The 20,495-nt window shown below is 40.6% G+C and overlaps 1 long non-coding RNA gene across 1 annotated transcript; it reads right to left on the reverse strand.

Moving 5' to 3' along the window:
* Positions 1-3,332: 3,332 nt before the first annotated feature.
* Positions 3,333-17,322, reverse strand: LOC108881878 (uncharacterized). Its single transcript, XR_001960692.2, has 3 exons — positions 17,277-17,322; positions 4,482-4,553; positions 3,333-3,557 (listed from the first exon to the last, which is right to left on the reverse strand). It is a non-coding gene; the product is annotated as an uncharacterized LOC108881878 (long non-coding RNA).
* Positions 17,323-20,495: the final 3,173 nt, after the last annotated feature.

Raw genomic sequence — 20,495 nt, forward strand, 5'->3', positions numbered from 1 at the left:
GAGAAGCTTGTGATAATAAGGTCAGTCTGTTCTCAAAGACCTTGAAAGTCTTCTGCTTACTGCACATGTAACTGCACAATTAGAGAATGACTAAGACAAAACTTAATTCAATTTTATTTATGTCATTAGCTCTCTTTCTTTTTTAACCTTGTCGGCCATGTATAACATAATTGGATTCGAAATTAATGGAAATTTTAAGACATGTCCCTCCCAAGTTCTAATTTTGATAACACCAACAACCCTGTGTTTGGTCTCAGAGCTTGTGTAAGTGAACAGCATTTAGCTCTGCAGACTCCTCGTGGTCTGGGGCTACCAGTGTGTACAAGTGCTACACTCCGGCAGATAAGGTTCCTAAAGTTAAAAAAACAAAGATTTCTAGGTTTCTAGACAAAGATCCTGCAGTGGAAAACAGCTGAAACTGAGACATGATACGTCTGCAGCCTAAACTGCCTAAATTAAAGTGATGTAGCAACAAAACGAATCAAATTTCATTCCTAATTTAAGCTCTTTCTCTTCAGGCCGTTTCCATCTCAGCCTTTTACCATTGATCTGTTATTGCAGTCTGCCATGACCGTCTGTTAGCATGAATTAAAAACACATGAAAATAATAAATAAATCATAAAAAAACACATTGCATGCTTTGGAAAATGCTCAGGAGAAGCTGAGGAGAGCATACAGTCCATTAACCTTCAGTGGTCTTTGTGACAAACAGGAAAGCAGCCACTGACAGTTGAGGGAAAGGAGCAGATGTGGTTATAGAGCAAATTAACCTGACACAGACCATCTCCGGCTATTAAAGAATGATTATTTTCGGCTCTCATCTTCACGGTAAAGACCAGAATGTGGCGATTTCACATTCCAGGCACTGCTAGGATCAGATGTCACCGGTTTATTAAGTCATAGCGAGATAAGCATGCTGGAAAATGAAAATGTTAGACCCAACGGTGAATTGTCTCTTTGAAAGGGAGCAAAAACTAAATCTTTGGTATCACACTGAGCCAAAAGATAATTTTCCAATAAAGGAGGCGATTCGTACAACTCTTCTTTTCAATCAAACACACTCACCTCGGTATCGCACACACTCTGTGGGAACGCGAGAAGATAGAGGCGTCCTGTAGTGAGGAAAATAAAATCCTCCATGCGGGGAACGCCGTCAGTCTGCTGTCAGATCACAACACATGACTGAATCACACTTACTCTCGCATTATTACCTGTCAGCTGGATATTTGATCGAGATACACGTGTGTGTGACCAGTTCCCAAAAATCATTCAGGTAAACACAGAGTGAATGCAAACATGAAGGACTGACAAGCGCAAAGAGATAAAAACACATCACTTTACGGAAGAGTTTCATCTTGCTGAACATCCACACACAGTCTGGCATGAAATCGCAGGAAAACATAGCAACAAATGATGTAAAGCTTACACAGCGCCACACACTCCAACACTCATGTTTGTGCAGCTTTTGTGTCTTGAAACCAATATACTGTATAAAATTATATTACCGCTTACAATGTTTTTACATGGTTAAACTGTTAAACATTTTAAGTTGGTTCAACAAAAGAATACATAATTATGACGAATGTTTTTGTTAAAGGAGCTATATGTAAGTTTTTGCTATTGCTACATAGCCAATGTTAGCGTAAGGGAAATGTTGCAAGTTCAGCATCAAACTTTCCCTCTGATAGCATCACTCTTTTGCTTCTATTGAAGGTTAGCATGCTAACCAGCTAGCTCTGGTCTCATAATTTTCCGATTTTACTGTTTACACAAATGTTCCATGCATTGCTGCTCTGTAATAATGTAAAACTAAAGCTAAATAAGTTTCCTGCAGTAAAACATTTCTAGTATTCTTTGAGAAGTTTAGTCTCACAATATTTGAAAAACATCAGAGGCAGAACTTAAGCCACCGAGAGACAGTGAAGTGATCTTTCAAGGCTCACGCCACAAAGGCTGAATGACCTTCCTCATCTTTTCAACATCACAGAAAAAGTGAAAACAAATTAAAATCTAATTGCAAGTTCTATGTGAAGAAATGTTCAGCAGCCCTCCTAGAGCAGAAATGGCTCTCTGCCATATCTGAAGCCTGTCAAACAATCACTGCTGCTGCGTATCCTGAGAGAACTGAAAGGATCTGTGTGAGTGTGTGCCATGTGTTTTGAGTTTCTGCACAATGTCTAAAAGTGCACAAAGAAAAAGGGTGGATGAGTCAGTTATGTCCAGCTTAAAGAAGAGGTTCAATAGAGAAAAAAATCACAGTGCTGAGATGCAATTTGACTCAAAAGCAATATTTCTTTGTACTGAGCTCATTAGATTCATAATAGCAGGAGGAACATCTGGCTAATCAGACATCAATATCCTCCACAGTTAGCATCAACAGTGCTCCTCATTCTCAGTCATTTCCAAACACACATACATCACACATACATTTTTAGGTTGAGTGTCACTTACACTTTCCAAGAATATTATTACCTGTTATCTATGAATATGCTCCTTATAACTGCAGAACTTGCCTGAGAATCATTACATTTTTAAGTTTTCTTCACTGTCAGAGTATCAGGAAGTTTTCCGTACATTCATGGATACACTGCAAACAGCAACTGCTAATAGCTAATTCGGCATGATTTGTAATGGTGCCAGTTTTCCAAAATCTAAACAAATATATGCTAAAAAAAAAAACAAACAAAAAAAAACTTCTCAACACATTTAATCTGCTTTAACAGGATTCTGTCAACAAAACTGTAAATGTTGCGTGTTTATGGGGTAAAATTTCATGAACGATTTGCTCCACTGAAGTTGACACTTGGTGTGCTCACTGCCTCAGGGTTACAGCTGAAGCATGACAGAGTAAATACATCAAAGCTGATATGGGGTTTCATGTCACCTACAATCTCGTCATTCGTTACAGTTTTTTAAAAATCATACATCCTACAGATTATAATGCTAATTTGTTCAAGCCGAGTGATTAGAGTCACGCTGGTAGAGACAGATAAAATCAATACATTGCATCTGAAGGCAGTGCAAGTTGCTGGGCTGCATGTAAACTGTCTCTTTAACTAGTTTTAAAGGCATGCCACAAAAAAATCTGATCTGCTCTGTGACAAAATGTAAACACACACGACAATACTCAGTATCAGCGACAAAAAAAACAGTACTAATCTAAAGATATGTAAGTATTACTGCTCCGATTATTTCTCCTACCCTCTCTAATCATGTATGACCCACAGGGGTTCAAGATAATTGATGCGAGTAGCAAGGTAATCATCAGCTTCCTGCATTGCTAATTGGCACTAATGCAATTAGTCTGAGGCATCGTACACCCACACACACACACACACACACACACTCATATAGTGCCGATAACTCATGAGACTCTGGTGCGAATGAAAGGTGACATGAACGCACTCACACACATGGAGTCCATGAACCATGGAGTAGCCATAAGTGATATTGATTTCTTTGTTACTCACATGTTGGGACACGCAGACGGAGGTGGAGGTTGTCAGGAGCGCCGCCTCGTTTTCTCTCTGCTCTCGTCACTCAAACTCTCTGGTAATCTGTAATGGTAAACAATGAAAGCTGAATCATCCTCATCCGCGGAAGATAAACAGAATATATATCTACCCATTCATCCACCCATTCATCCATCGGCTATGCAGCTAATCCTCTGAGGATCCCGGGGAGCTGGAGCCAATCCCAGCTGACATTGGGCAAGAGGCATAAACATAAACATTACAATACATCATCAACAATTTCCTGGAGTCAGTGGGTATCTGCACTCAGCAAGAAGGAACCAAAGGCACGACTATGCACCATCAAATATCACCATGCAAGTTGGCTAGCTTAACCACTAAACCACATTTTTTTTTTTTACCTCGACACATTAATAAGACTTCAGCTTCTTGAGAAAAATGTGTGCTTTTTGACATATTGAGTGAGACTGTTATTTTAAGAAAACAGTTTTAACTCTTCACAGACGTATTATACATCAAAACTTTCCCACAAGCCTTCTTTTACATTAAGATGCAAACACCTGGCCAATGACAGTCACATTTTTTTTAATTCTAACCCTTTACTTATGGAGGCTGTGCCACCAATCGCTAAATTACTGCCACTGAAAAACAATGTTGAATCCTCACAGTCTGAAGTCTTTGCTCTTTGGGTGTTTATTGAATCCTTTCAGAAATGTACTTAAGCACCATCCTTTGGCGTTTCCTTTAGAAATTGCTACCTATTCTATTTCTATCTATATATATTCTATAAAATACAGTATGTTGAGTATGAGGGGGTGTATGGGAAAAAAACATTAGTACTGAAGGCTACTTCATACCCTGTGAATATGATGGAGGAAGTGATGTGTCTGTCCACCACATACACAGAGGAAGAACTTGGTGGTGATGATGAGCACTCGGAGCTGAACAAAGAGAAGAGCTCCACCTACAGAAAACTGCAGCAAACATGATGTCACGAGCACCACCCACCTCTTGACTGACAGCTGATGTCTGGGAAATGCAGTGCAGGAAAACCATGGTGGTCAAAATCAGTGGTGTCGCCTAAAAATAAAAACATGATAATTGTGAGTAAGAATGATAGCAGCTAATAATAACCTGATCTCCCTCCCTCTATGAATTCCTCCACCAATCTTCTTATCTCCCTCTTTTCTCCACCCTTCCTCCTCCCTCCTGCTCCTCCTGTCTCCATCCATAATCCTCCGTAGATGAGTGTGGTAAATGGGGGATAAAACAGGTTTCAATTAAACACATCAGGATTCAAGTCACATTTTTCCCCCGAGCAGCCACAGGAATGAGATAGAGGACACACTGAGGCAGACACACAAACACATGCACAGATCTTGAGGCTATTTGCTGTAAGCATTGTGTTGTTCTCAGCCAGATTAAAATGCCTGTCATGTCTGTGGGTGATTACAATCTGTGTCACTATGTACAGAAAATTGACTGTCCTGTGAAATGTGTGTGTGTGTGTGAGTTTATGTTAGGGAAGAATAGACTCACACAACTCACAATGGCTTGCTTATCTATTTGGAGTCTCTGTGTGTGTGTGTGTGTGTGTGTGGTGTGTGTGTGAGGGAGAGAGAGAGAGAGGGGGAGAGCGAGTGTTCATTTAAGAGGGACACGTAGCAGCAGCTCTTGGAGGCTTTTGCAGCATGACAGCGTCTGCTAATCGCTTTTGTCTGTTTGTCTCTGCATTTGTTGTGAAGCCTCTCTCTGGCCTCTCAGTGTGTGTGTGTGTGTGTGTGTGTGTGTGTGTGTGTGTGTGGGTGGGTGCGTGAAGTGTATTATATTATCAGTTTGCCTTTTAATTCAGGGAGAGTTTTGAATTTGCACTGAATTATGGCTTAAACAAACATTTAATTTGATCATTTTACGATCTGTCAACTGGTCATTTAGTGTCAGAAAATGATGAAAAATTGACTATTTCCCATGAGCCCATGGTGGCGTTCTCAAATAGCTTGTTGCCAACCAGCAGTACAGAACCCACAGATATTACATTTTCAATGATACAGAAGAAATATTCACATTTGAAAAAGCTGGAGCCCGAGAAATGACGTAAATGATCAATAATCATAATCATAGGCAGCACACATGAAGAAGTATATTGTCAGACTGCTGTCATATGGCTTGCTTTATATGTCTAGATAAGGACGACAGTTTATTGAAAATTGATCTAATATAATTATCAATTTAAATTTTATGTTTTTAGTGGCTTTTAAGGAACATCATTACCCATAAGCCCTAGATGTTCAAGGGATAAACGTCGACAGAGGAGGGAAAGGTGAGTCTGTGACTGAGTTGAAGGATCGCAGTTTGTTCAGACACATCTGTAACAACAGCTGGACAGAGAGGACTCAACCCTGCAGATGTTTTTAGACAGCTGAAATCACAACCAGATTGTTTCATGGGAGCAACAAAGAATGATTTATTCTTGGGAGTCTTTTCTGTGTCTCATAAAGGAGCTGCTGTTTAACTTTGTAAATATCAAGTGTATGAAAAGTAAACACCAGGAACAGGCTTCACTCGTTCTGAAAGTCTGAGGAAAGAAAAGCTAAATGAGCGACTGAATCGTGTCACCTGCTTCCCAACAGTCAATTAGTTCTTGTGTACACATCCTCGTCTTCCCCGCTTTCAGTTGCCAGAGCATCACATTAAGTTTGTTGTCTGCTTCATGTCCTGAACTCCTTGTTTTTGCTTGGCTTCGTTGTGTTTGGACTTTTTTCCCGTTTTGTTTGGATCTTGGATTCCTGCTTGCTCCTGACTGGATTTGTTCTCCTGCCACACCATCCTGTATGTCTTTTTTTTCATTGTGTATTAAATGACTGGACTGCACTGACTCTGTCTCCAGCTGTGACAGATATTACACATTCCCAACACATATAAACATCAGAAACAAACAACACCATACTACTGACTATAATCAGCTAAGAGTCAGAGCCTGATTACTCTACAAACGCCTGTTTGGCTTTGATTATTTGGTTAGAAGAAAGTTTCACAAAGAGATATGTTTACTAGCACGGATGGACATAAAAATATGCATACTTGCACATTATGAGTGTCTGATGAAATATTCTGACAGTTAGCAAGCTCGTTAGCTCAGTCGCTAATCTGAAATTAAGTTTACTAACCTGGAAAATAAGTTGATAGAGTTTATTCAAGTGACATTTCTGTACCACTGAGTTACAGTATGTCTCATATCTGTCTACAAACCATGCTTCTTTAGTGAAGATTATGGAAAAGTGGATGGTGCAACGCAGCTAATTAGACATCAGCTCATGAAATGTATAATGAAAGAAACAAAACACATTTACAGACTTGTTTTTCTTCCGTTACATAGCCTCTCCTCTCTGAACATTTTGTGTGTGTTGTTGTACAATGTGTGGTTTGTTTGTTATTTTCCACTTGTCTTAGCCAGGTGTCATTAGCAAAAGTTTACTGGTTTAAATCTCAGTATACACTTAAATAAAAGTTACATATGAACAACAAATTAATGACCCATGGGAGATACAAAATAGGTCTGACATACAGAGTTTATTTTTGCCACCTGAAATTCACCTGTGTTTCAAAATTGCACATGATTCTGGCTTTAAAAACAGAATAGCAGCAAAGGTGACTCATAACTATAATGGTGTTCGAGAATGGCTTTACTTTGATGACAGTAATCACTGAGGCAAGAGGCACCCATTTCAAATGGTGGACACCTCATTCTGGAGTGAAACTCTTTATACGCAGGTCGTGTGGCTAAAAATAAATCCCCTTATCTCCGGGACCATCTTAAGACAAAAGTGCAGAGAGGGGAGAGAGGAGGTCCACGGGGACCAATTGAGACAAAGGAGACGTTAGAGAAGACAGCGAGGCTATTTATGTTGCATCTTTGAAACAGGTGAGTCATCCCTGTTCTTATTCCCCAAAAGACGATAGACAGAGCAAAGAACGAGGCTTAAGACGTATATGGAGTTAAAAAAGCTCCTGGGAAAATATAGAGGTTTTGTTATGACCACATCGAGACTGGAGTTATTGCTTAAAAACATCTTTTGAGACTTAACAGCTGCAAGATTTTATTAAGGTACTAAATATTAATAAATAACACATCAGCTTTTACACAGCTAGATGTGTAAAGCCAGTGTTTGAAATTACAGTACATGTATGCATATTATTTCTCCACAGTAAAATAAAATGCTCACTCGCTACAGCACTTTTAACTTTGCTGCCAAAGTCATTTCACTCAGTAAAGCTGGACTGATGTTGCTACAAGATACTTGTCAGAGAAATGCTGACTGTAAATTTATTAAGTCTGGCAGTTAGATCCGGAACCAACTGGCCAATTATGGAGTGTCATTTAAATGATAATGACAACTGGCATTGCTCACATTTAATTCAAAGTCAAGTTATACTCCTGAACCTCCTGAATAATTTCTTAAAGTAGAATTTTAATGTTATTATAGCATTAATGGGGTTAAAGGGTATCCAAAAGGGCAGGGAGAGTTGTAGTGTCTTTTTCGATACGGCCACTGGGTGGCGCCAAATCTGAAGATTTTCAAACTCTACATGTACTGTAACCTGGACTGTACTGCATCTCCACAGATCAGTAGCTGTGTAGTCTCCTCAATACCTTTAGACTTACCCAGGATCTGATTTGGCTAAAGTCTAACAATACTCCCATAGAAACCACTTTGTTTTTCTAGCTAGAAAAGATGAAGCAAAACCTGATGGGACACCAGCAACTGGCATGTTTACTCAGTTTGGTGCAGAGAGAGTTTGTCGGTTCTTACCAAATGAAAAAGCACTTGTCAATCATCTGTCTATTCCTGGTTAGAGACTGGCATACTCGCATAATCACCAAGTAATTATGGTCAAAGCTGAATCTGAATCTGTCAAAGTGAAGCCAGGGACTCAGGGAAAAGACACACCAGACTGACTGATGTGGCTAAGGTGCTTTACTGTAACAAAGGCAGGCTTACAGGTAGACAGATGGATAAACAGGTAGGTGAGTTGACAGGAAAACTGGAGGGAACAAAAGCAGATGCACAGGGAAGACACTGAGGGGAGCACAGAGGCTAAATCCACATGGAAGGCAAGGGTAATTGGGAAGAGGTGAAACTAATTGGCGCAAGGCAGGCAATGACAAAGGCAGGAAACACACAAGGGTAGGAATCAAACAACCAAACAAAGACAAACAAGGGGAGAAATTTCAGTGTAAAACAGGAAATAATAACACAGGGTCCAGGCAGGAAGAAAGAGGCGGATCATGACTGAATCCATGAAAAAGCAGATTGAACTTCGTCAGATCACAATGACTCCTAAGCAGAAATGGTTCGGTTCCGGCTGATGTTTAACCCGAGAGCCAAGAAACGACGGGCAATTTGCCCTTGGACAAAATTCTTATTGAGTTTGTAACCAAGTCAGTGCCAGTGTTGTAGGTGACACTACTGCTCCCCGTTTTAGAAATCCTCCCCAACATAAGCTCCGGATTACTTCCCTCATTATACCAGATGTGAAGCCTGTCGTGATTCTTCTTCCTCTGCTGGTTTAATGACCTTCCATCCACGGCCCGAACAGCGGGGTCTCTCTCTCTTCCTCTGTTCTACTGCGGGGCTGAAATCTCATCTATTTGAGAAAGAACCTCACGTTATCCTCTTGCCTATGAGTCATGTCCACTCTCCCATAACCGTCCATCCACTCGCTCTAATAAGCTCTTATTGTGAAAGAGAATAAGCCTTTCTACCTCTCTTCAGAGCTCTTACTTCTCGCCCTGGCATTGGTCTATGTCACGATCACTCAAAGGTCAAAGCAATATTGTCAGATCTCTTTGACAGCACTGCTCTCTGACCCGCTCACTTGTCAGTATTGTGGTGGAAGAAACTGTTGCCTTCATTATGAGCGATCTGATAAGTATTTGAAACTAGCAGGGCTCCTGATAGTTTGCTGCAGTCCTTAACTTTTTAGAGAAGAGAAAACATCTGGTTCAATAAAGAAGACAGCACGGGGACTGCTCCATATGGAGGGACGTTTAACGGCTTATACAAGATACTGCTCCTATGATAAACAAAATCCATGTGGAACTTAATTTTCAGTCTCTGATTTATATCCCTCAACAATGAGTTTCTGGAAACTGATGAGTAGTTAGATGATGTGTTCATTACCATCACTGTGTCACTTTCATAAAAAGGAAGTCGAGGCTTATTTGAGCCAATAACAGAATTAATGATTTAGACTAAATATGGGATTTATTCACACGCTACTGGTGTGAGAATCTTACTTACTGTTACTACATACAACAGGGTTTCTTAGTATTTTCCAGTGATGGACAGGGAAGAGGACAAAATGTTTCCAAGTCGATTACTTTCTTTATCGGGACAAACTGTGGCACTAATCCATTTGGTTAGACCCTTGAACCAAACAGTCTCTACGGTCTCACAAAGACATTGTGTGCAGCATCTTGTGTTTAGCTTGTAACTGGCACTGAATACAAAGTACAGCTGAAGGGAATGTATTTGGTATTAAAGCAGATATTTGGTCATAAACCAAAACGTTAAAAAAGGTTTGACCTGAAGTCAAGGGATCAAGTTGAACCAAAAGACCTCCAGTCATACCTAGAAGATGTGCAACGTGTTAATCTCAATGTGTTTCAATCGAGAAACTGATGTCTGTTTGCTTCTAAAAGGGGCTGTGTTGATTGTAATTGACAACAAAATAAGTTTTCCTATTTCAGGAGACTATTTACCAAGATCACATCAACTTCTTGTTGCTTGCAGCGACACAAAAAAAGATGTGTCATATGTATGAGCATAATGTAGTTAAATGGACATTAAACACACACACAAGCAAACACCTCCGTCTGTCTAGGAAATAATTTTCTCTGAGAAAACAACAGATGGAAAAGGGTGTTTGCTTCCATGCGGGGACACAATCTCACAATCTAGCCTTCTGTGTATGTGACAGTGGATGCAAATAGGTATTATTGTTTGTACACTGGTCACACACAAGGCAATATGTGTTATCATTCTTTACAGTCAGAGCAGAACTGTTGCCCGACACCTGATTATCTTTTCTTTGTTGGATTGATAACCGTTGTAGACACTCAAACAGCCCTTCCAAGAAATGAGGACTGGACAAAATGTTGTCACTCTCTAGAGCACACAATCACTTTCTCCACGTGTCCTCAGATAAAGATTAGGAAGTGCTGCTGTGTGTCTGCAGGCCAGAGAAAGATTATTAACTATGGACCTAATACTCTCTGCATGGTGCAAACGGCAGAGCATGAGTCATCCACTGCTGGCAACTGGAATGCAAACAGATTGGAGCAAAACACCCCTCAACATCTTAACTTCTCAGGGTGAAGACATGTGCACACACAAAAAAAAATATTCAGACGTCTCCCACACTGTCCCTGCCCCCTTTTGATTAATCCCCCACCTGTCCCTACAGGCCGAGGTAGTACTTCTCAAAGCCACCACGTCCACAATCCACAATCCTCTTTGACTGTTGCCGATCCGGGGTCTTAACCCGAATATAGATCCTACTCCCTGCCTGTCACCTCTGCTCTGTTCCTCTCTAATTTAAGATTCCGGTCCAGCTTTCATCAAACTAATCAGGTCAGCACTTCCGATCCGTCACTTCCGAGTCACCTGGTGACGAGGCTGTCCCGATTGGTCGGAGTGAAAATCTTGCGGATGGGGGTGAGTCAAGGGGAAGGTTGAGGGTAATTTATTCATGGGGAAATTAAATGCGACAGAGCGGCAGTGGCGGCAGGGGACACAAACACTACACACACACAAAACACAGATGGAAACATACTTAGTTTGCTTGTACATGCACACTGCCCTTTAGACATGTTGCTTTTCAAATAGCCTGAGCCGTGACGAAGCACTTTCAAGGTGAGGCATTTGTTTAAATTATTTTCATTCCATCAGAGATGCAGGTTGTTCCTCTTGCTCTCCTTCACTGACTTTTGAAACAAGAAAAAGGGAAACACATGGAGAGAGAGAAAGAAAATGCCCTTGCACAGCTTCTGTGTAAACCGTAAACCAATTAGTTCTGCAGGGGCTGGTGGCCGACCAAATATAGTTGTAAATCAATTATTCAGTCAGGTCATAATTTGTCATTGGCACTGAGCGTCCCTCTGGCAGAATCAAGGGGGCAGTTTGTGACAAAGATGCAGGCATGGACGGACTCAGAATGAAGACACACAGACACAAATGTGTAAAATATTTACACTGTGGCTGTGGATTGTGAGTTTCCCTCCCTCGTTCTGAACATTAGAGTTGAAAATGTACATTTTTCAAGCCTTGAATGTAGTTTTGTGCATTTTTTTACTTATACTAGTTTATCTAAAGGTAGTAGTTTAAAGTTGTTCAGTTCATTTCTGCTTCAATAATCATTCTCATCTGTATCCGCTCTTCTTAAATATTAGAAATTAGAAAATATTGAATTAATGTAGATATGGCTTTAATTGTCTGTACAGTTTAGGAAAGTGAATTACAATACTGCAGCAACATTTGCATTTTCCATTCCCATGCGCCTGTCATAAAGTGGTTGTTGTACCAATTAAACACCAAAAAGTGAAATCAATTAGGCTTTGAGATTAATGTCATGAATCAATTAAAATTTCACAATACTGTAATGTTGATTAAAGGAAAAATAAAAGTGCTGTTAATGGCGAGCTTTTGTTTATTTGAATGGAGACGTGTTTTTGAGTGCCCGCTGGCAATTTCTCATCTCACCATCTCTCACAAACTGAGGAATGGCCAAAGGCAACCTGTCCCCCCAAGTGGAGGTAGGAGAAAGTAGAAAGATAGCTGCAGTAATAACGTCTCTGAGGTCAAACAATGAATACTTCTTTTTATAGTGAAAGTAAAATCTCAGCTCTGTTACCAAGAATAAAGCTGAGTTCAGGGAAAAAAGTTTGTTTGTCTTCTGATGGATGTTTCTCTTTGTTCCTGAACTGTTGATCTGATGTAACACACAGTACAACATTTCAATCAGGAAAGAAAACACAAGAACGCAGGAGCTTTGTTTCATGAGGACTTTGACTTTTCAACTACATAATTAGATGAAGCCCACAGATAGCAGCCAATTGGTGAGCCGGACAGTAGATGGTGCTTTGCCACCTCAGTGGCAGGAACTGCAATGACAGCAGGTTATATGATCATCAGATGACAGGAAAGCCTGCATCCAAATCACACTTGAAATCACCAGAGGGTAACCAAAAGGCTGAGCCCCAGAGTGATGACAAAACAGAATAATAATTGTGGTCCTTTGAGTTGTTTTGGAGGACCTTGTTCTTGATGAATACAAAAAGAAACAGTAAACAGAAGACGTCAAACAGCAAAGACTGAGCCGTCTTTAAGGTTATCATAAGGTTCCAAGGTTTCATTGAGTATAGCAATAGCAACGCAACAAGCAACCTAATGTCGATCACAGCAGCCATTTGAATTCATTCTGAGAGCAGTGAAGCAGTCCTATCTTTAACAGTATAAAGTGTCTCTCGGAATAAATATGTTTTTTTTTCTTCTGCACATCACAGATTTCCACGTTGATGCAGTGCGAGGCAGGCTTCCTGTTCCGGCCCTTGTGGGATTCCCTTGATTTCTTCCAATATTCTGATAAGGCTTATCACTTGCCGAGTTTTTCCACAGTCTGTTGCAGACGAGGGAGACTCGGTCATGTGTGTATCCTGTGAATCCCGAGGAGGAGGGATATCAAATGAATCCGCAGAGCAAAAGCCACTGGGCCTTGTTTTCAATCAAATAATCAATTCCTTACGGATATAAAGCGTGTGATGTGTTCAGGGACACTCCTGGACTTCTGAGAGCTGCTTGCTCACTCTCAGATATGACAACACATGGCAGCCTCAAAGATATTTGTCACAAGTTTGAATACTGTCAGAAAACAGCTTGTACAGACATAATCAGCCGGAGCGTGACAGGACAGGAGAACATCTTCTGCTTCATCTAATTTTAGTTTATTTGCCGAACCGCTGCTGAGCTTCTGATCTTGAAGAACATTACAACTAAAAATCTATATTCATGTGAACCCAAATCAGCAATCAGCAGAAATGACACTTTAATAGAACAAACAGGACTTATCTGCTCAACTTATCGCACTGACAATGACATGACAGGCACATTAACTATAGAGTCTGAAGGTTTCGACATCTATTTAATGTCTTCAGCGAGTCTTTGCGACAACCCTTTAGTATGTTTAAAAAAGTAAGAGGCCATGCCTGAAACAGAATTATACAGCATTTTTATGAATTATGATTTTAAGCTTCAGGGAAAATGAGCAACAGTCAGGATCGGGATCCGCCTGATTCAGCTCAGTGGGTCACAGTGAGTGGTCCATAAGGTTAAATAATTCATCAGAGCAGCATGTTGTCGTGTGGATGACGAAAGAAAACCTTCTCATTTTCTGGGTAAATTAGGCGTCAGCTGTATCGTCATTATCTGCAGCTGCATTGAGTTGAACTTTAAGGGTCCACAAAGTTGTTTTAACTTATTTTGCATGACTGGATGCATGACTGACATCTCCTCCACTGCCTTGCCACACCTGTTTTTGCACAGTTTCAGTGGGGAAAATGACATCTTTATCATTCTTACTGGTGCAACAAGTTTGGTGGCTTCACATAATTTCCAGCCTGGCTGCACCCAGCTTCAGCCTGAGCAGTGTGCAGGGCCTTTACTGTTCATTTTGCCCAGTGGAATGTCTTTGAGTAGCTCTGTGTTGTTTGCATCAATAGGTGAGTTTCTATCCACATTTGCCTGACTCATTGATCCTTCATCTGACTGAAGTTAGGTTACTGAGATATCAGTGTCCCAACTGTGCTGTGTACTGATGAATCCATGGTGCTGAGGTACCAGATAGATTTGCATTTTTCTCTCAGTCCCTCGCTTCTGTCAGTTTCATCTTGGATATATAATATGCTCTAAACTATACTATAAATATTCAGTACTGTATTAGAACCTATACACTAAATAGAGTAGGGTCACCTTTGTGATTAAAGTCACCAGTAGCAACTGTAGAGTAGCAAGAGCGCCACAGAGACATGCTGCTGCCTGTAGTATTCCTGCTAACAAATCACCTACTGCATGACTACACTGTATGATTACACTTGACTAAAGGGAATAAAAAGTCTCACAGTATCACGAAAAACTGCACAAGGCAAGGGATGAAGAGTTATAAGAAGACAACGCGACAAAGAGCAATGAAAACAGACAGTGAATAAATCTTGACATACATGAAACGTGGGATGGGAATGAACATTGTTAAACTCTGCTGTATTTGGTTAGAAACTCAGCTAATGATTGCGACAGAAAGAAAAGTTGTGCTTCATTATGTGAATAAATATTCTCATATGCTGTATAAGTATAAAGGATAAATAAGGTGCTGGTCTGTAAGGCAATAGCACAAAGAGAAAAGACGAGCTCATAATTTGGGGGGTATTAATACGCGTCGTGAGAGCATTCAGGGCTGAAAAGGCTTTTTCTAAATTCCTGAAAAGCAAACATTTTATAGTCGCAAGGAAGTGTGTGGTGTGTGTGTGTGTGTGTGTGTATCACTGTTTGGTGCTTCTCCCAGGAAACCCCTCCTGAAACCCCGATTGTGCTGGTGAAAACCTTTGAATTAAAGAACTAATTTGACGAGTGTTCTCTCATTACTGCCTCAGATTCCCCACTGAGGTTTATTTATTACCCACAGAGGCAGACATGCAAACACACACAAAAGGCTCGGAGAAATGTATGTACACACACACACACACACCACCACACACTTCTCCCATGCTCTTGCCACTCACTTTGCCCACCTGGCATTGCTGTGTAACAGATGGGTGACATCTATGAATGCCAGAGTAAAATACGACAGCCAATATCCCGCTGTGTGCACACGCTAACAAACCCATTCACTTTGCTCCGAGCTCGTTCACTGTGACATCCACTCACTCTCCATGTGTGTGATTTGCCAGCTGTCAGTTTACTATTTCATGCTATTTCACTATGAGAGGGACTCAAGTCTTTTGCTGTGTGTGTGTGGACAAATAAACAACCATGCACAAACACACAAACACAGGAAGGGCATACTTCTGTCTGACTTAAATCAGTTTCCAGGTGGAACAAGTCATTAAAAGTAAAGCAACGCGCAGATTCCTGCAAACACATAAGATACTGTTGCAAAGAGTAAACACATAAAACACAGCCTGAGAGAGTAAGGAATAAATATCTATCTGCTGTGTAGCTAACAAGCTAAAAACCGTAGACGACAAACGAAAAAAAAAAAACACTCCCAAAGAGGCTAACAAGTCGTCCAACCTAAACAACCAGACGTTCTCTGACACAACCCACAGGACCGCCTCCTGAATTCAACCTCCTTCCACAATTAAAAAATAAAAAAAGTTTATTTGCATTCTGTGTGAAAGTACTCAAAGTGTGTAAAGACCTTTAGCCCTAAACCACCAAATAATAGGGTGTGAAAACAGCTTTGACTTTGACATATAACTCTTAACTTTTGCTCAACTTATGTCTGTTATCAGTGCAGGAAATCATTACTTCCTCCATGATCGTATTATTACATTCTTCTCAGGGATGTGTTACTGCAGCTGTTTTTAGCTCTTTATTTGTTGATGTGTATTCAGAGTTTTTGTTTGGTTTTGTTACCTCTGACACACATTAACGACAAAACAGGGATTTACATTTCATCATGAAGCAGAGCAGAATGGAAATCGTCGCTTTGTCCAAACAGAGTTTGTAATTATGTGGCAGGTGCATTCGCTCTTTATGTTTCAGCTTCAACAACAGGTGAAATGTTGTGTTGATTGACACCACCTTTCATTTCCCAATGATAAAATAACCTTGATGATTTGATTCATTATTGTTATAAAAGAAAGAAAATGACTGTAAATTCTGAGCATTGTTAACACGACTTGTTCTCTGACAGCATGGCATCTGCAAAAATAAAATTACATCCCAGAATTCACGGCTATAGTCCTCCCCCAGCAGCCATCAGAGGTAATTCTAATTCTTTCAACGTTTCTGACAGACGCAGTTTCTCTGTGCTGTTACAGCCGGCGTCCTCCATTGATTTCTCTCTAATTATTTGATCGAACATGCTCTAAGTTGCTTTGATGAATAAGACCTTCCACATCAGCTGAACCCTTATTTAAAACTACAAAGCCTTTATGAATCACACAATCAATGAAAATAAAAGATGATGCTCTCCATTCATACTTTTTTACATTGTTGGGGTTTTTTTTTCCTCATTCACACATACCTTTGATTCAGTTCTGTCTTGAAGTTTGAGGCTTTTGCTAAATGTTCTTTAAACACACAGTTTGAAGTTGAAGATTTAAAAAAAAAAATCACATGTAAATTCTTGGTTTCTTTCCATTTTTCTGATACAAAGAGGAAGATGCTGCTCAGGTTTCCTGTTCCATCCAACAAACCACCCAAAATCCAAATGTTTGTTTTAATTTTCTGTGGAAGAAAAGCTCTAAATCCAGACATCTGAGAGGTCAGAGGCAGGAGGCAGTGAATGTTTAACTTTTGTTTTCTCTTTTGCTTGATTTTGATACACATCATGGCACACCTTATAACATTCTGTAAAATGCACAAGCACAATCCTGCATCTGCAGTGTAGATGCATGACTCTCTGTTTGCCTGGGGCTCTACCTACCCAGCCCTGACATAGCATGCAGACATTAATGATAGCATCCAAACATAGAATAGGCTTTTTTTGACCTGACACAGTAGGAAAAGCACAGGTGTTACTTACATTAATGATCGCTCTGTTGCATTCAGGTGTCCCAGCAGCCGAAGCCTGTGGAAGCTACCTGTGGAAGGAAACCTCACTACTGTCATAGTGAGGTTTCCTTCCACAGGTAGCACAAATCTGAACAGCATTTCATGAGAACCTGCAAAAGAAAATGCAAATCAAAACTGAAAAATGACTTTTTAATGACTGCAGTGGCAGAAGGCTCCGTCCACACCTGCAGACATATGGACTGTTCACATACATCAGCCGTCAGAGTGACGGACTAGTTTTACTTTCCAGTTGTTCCATCATGGTGGGATCACAAATGAGCCATTTGTGAAATTGTGAAACTGAAACCAATAAACCCACCCAACTGTGTCTGTATACACAGTCACACACACAGTCACACACACAGTCACACACAAGTATGCCTACATACACTCATGAGTTCACACTGTAGCTGACAGCAGCTGTGAGTTATTAAGAGATAAGCAGATCAGAGGTCAAAGACCACTGCTGACTTTGACACACACACACACACACACACACACACACACACACACAGCTTGCAAACAGTGCTGTACTCTCTCAGGTAGACTAAGGAGGTCAGGGGAGGATCCACCTGGCAGAGCTGGGTGTGTGTGTGTGTGTGTGTGTGTGTGTGTGTGTGTGTGTGTGTGTGTGTGTGTGTGTGTGTGTTGTTATTTAAAGAAGGGATTAGGACCACCAGAGACTCAACACCTGATTAAAGCAGAGAGATGGATTGGAAAGTGGATTTGAGCCAGTGGGTTTCAACACACACACACACACACACACACACACACACACACACTCATAATTCACAACACAAAACTGTTATTAAATACAAATACAAAAATAACCATTCACCACCCTTATGCAACATCGAGGAACACACAGAGAAATACACACACAGAAGCGTCTGTGGAGACTGAAGCCAGACAGAAAAGTTCATGGTTCTTGTTTCAGTTTGTGTTGACATTTGATGCACAAAAACAGAGAAACAGTAACAAATAAGGAGACAAAAAAACATCAAGACAGAAAGAAAGGTAACGACAAAACATTACAAAACAAAATATAACAACAGTAAGTCAGTGAGCCAGTCAGTAAACAACAGCAACAGAGATATCAGTGGAGACATCTTTACATATATACATATTTCTGGATACAGAAGTTCATGAAAGCTGTTCATCAGCGAGTTTTCTCTGCATCGACCGTCCCCTCCCACAGAGCAACGCATGTGTTGTCAGCTCTTGTCAAATCAAAAAGAACGGCAGTGACACAAATAAACAAGGCTGCGTGACAACCTGAACAGATGACAGCTGATGGGGATTTGTAAAAAGGTGCAGGTGCTTTTATTGTGGAGGGAAACAGAAGATAAATTTCAACAGACAGCGACCGCCAAGAAAAATTCTTAAAGCATCACGTGGTAAAGCTGATATATAATTAAACAGTGTTGTTGATTTGCTGATCTATCTTAAAGCATCTAATGCTGAGCTAAAAATGGAGTGAACGCGTTTGAGCAATCAGTGCATTCAGCTGTACACTGAGACACCAACCAGGGAATTCAGGGAGGAGTGTCAGTTATCTATATAATGACAACCTTATCACTTCAATTTCAAGCTCATTTTCTCAAAGAACTCCCTGCAGATACTGCAGCAAAATGTTAGTCTGATTTACTAATTGAATAACTGCTCTTTCCAACATGGCTGCATAAGAATTATTAAATGTTTAAGCCCTGCACAGGTGCTGATACTACTGAACCAAAACATGTTTTAGTAGTTTGGAGAAGCAATGCACAGAATATGTACAAAAATCTATTTTAAATGAAGACAAACCCTGATATTTTACCTCCTGTAGGCTCCAGACGGCTCAGAGAGAACATCTACTGTATGGTCATTCATTTTTCAACATGCAGGGGCAAAGTATTTTTTTGCATGACTGAAGCATTACATTTATTAACAGCCACTATGAGGTGGCTGGGGTGGATGGCAGGCGTACAAAGCGCACAACGTTCACACCAGAGACTGAGGTTCACATCCATAGTCTTGTCTGTGTTAAACGTGACGCCAGTGGGGACCAGAGGGAGTGAGAACACCCTGAAATGCACCGATTTGCATCCACATTAACTTTTCTCAGTCATTTTTATAAAAACCTGTGTGCACAGAAAAAGAACTAAATCTTCCTTCTTCCTCTTTGTCCTTTTTTTTTCTGGCAAACAACAAAACTGTGCAGCACATCCAACATTTGGTAAGGAGTGGGACAGACACAGCACCACTGTCCAAATCATTATTTACTTCCAACAGTTCAGCAGAACTCAGCAGAATGCAACATAAAAGACTGCACATGAAAAGGTGTAGGCTTAAGCTACAGGCTTTTACACCTACCCTTCTTACGTTGCATAACTTACTTGGCATCTGAAGTAATTAAAAGTTATTATATCCTTACCACACTGATGCCAACAACTCTATTTTGATCGTACATCCCACACAAGCGCGAGCTTTTTAAGTTTTGGTGGAGTTTTCCATGTAGAAAAAATCTGCAATGAGGAGCAATTTGAAAGTGCTTCCAAATTCTAAATGTGTGAACAGCGCGTTCACACTCGAGGCCTGAAGAGACAGGGAAAGAGAGAGAGAGAGAGGGATGAGCACAAACTCTCAATCATGTATTTCTGCCTCCCCTGTGTGGGTAATTTGTTTAGCTTTTGTGCAGCAACAAACAGTCTTAAAAAAGATTATTCTGAACATGATTAATTAGCTGTGAAAAGACGAGTGTGTGTGTGTCTTTGCGAGGCTGCCATCCAAATGCTTCCCCACTCCTAAATCCAAGTTTCAACACACCAACCTTCACTGGGAGTCACAGAGCGCTCCTGCTTTTCCTATCACATCACAGCTTGCTCATAGGAATGAAATTATGCTCCTCCATGTGTGTGTCTGTGTACGTATGTGCACGTGTGCACACACAAGAGAGAGCGACATAGAGAGAAATTCAAAAATCTGTCCAAAGGAGTAAAACCAATATTTGATCTTTGCCGTTGCGTGCTCTGATTTTAAAGTTCAAACTGAGCACTTAAGCCTCCTTGTAACAGGCCATCAAGTGACGCAGGTGCACACACACACACACACACACACACACACACACACACACACTTAATCACGCAGGTCTCCGAGGCATGCTGCACGCCTACATGACTCATCCCTGCTCGAGAACACACAGAAACAA

The sequence above is a fragment of the Lates calcarifer genome, linkage group LG14 (genome assembly GCF_001640805.2).
Source record: "Lates calcarifer isolate ASB-BC8 linkage group LG14, TLL_Latcal_v3, whole genome shotgun sequence".
Lineage (NCBI taxonomy): Eukaryota > Metazoa > Chordata > Actinopteri > Centropomidae > Lates > Lates calcarifer.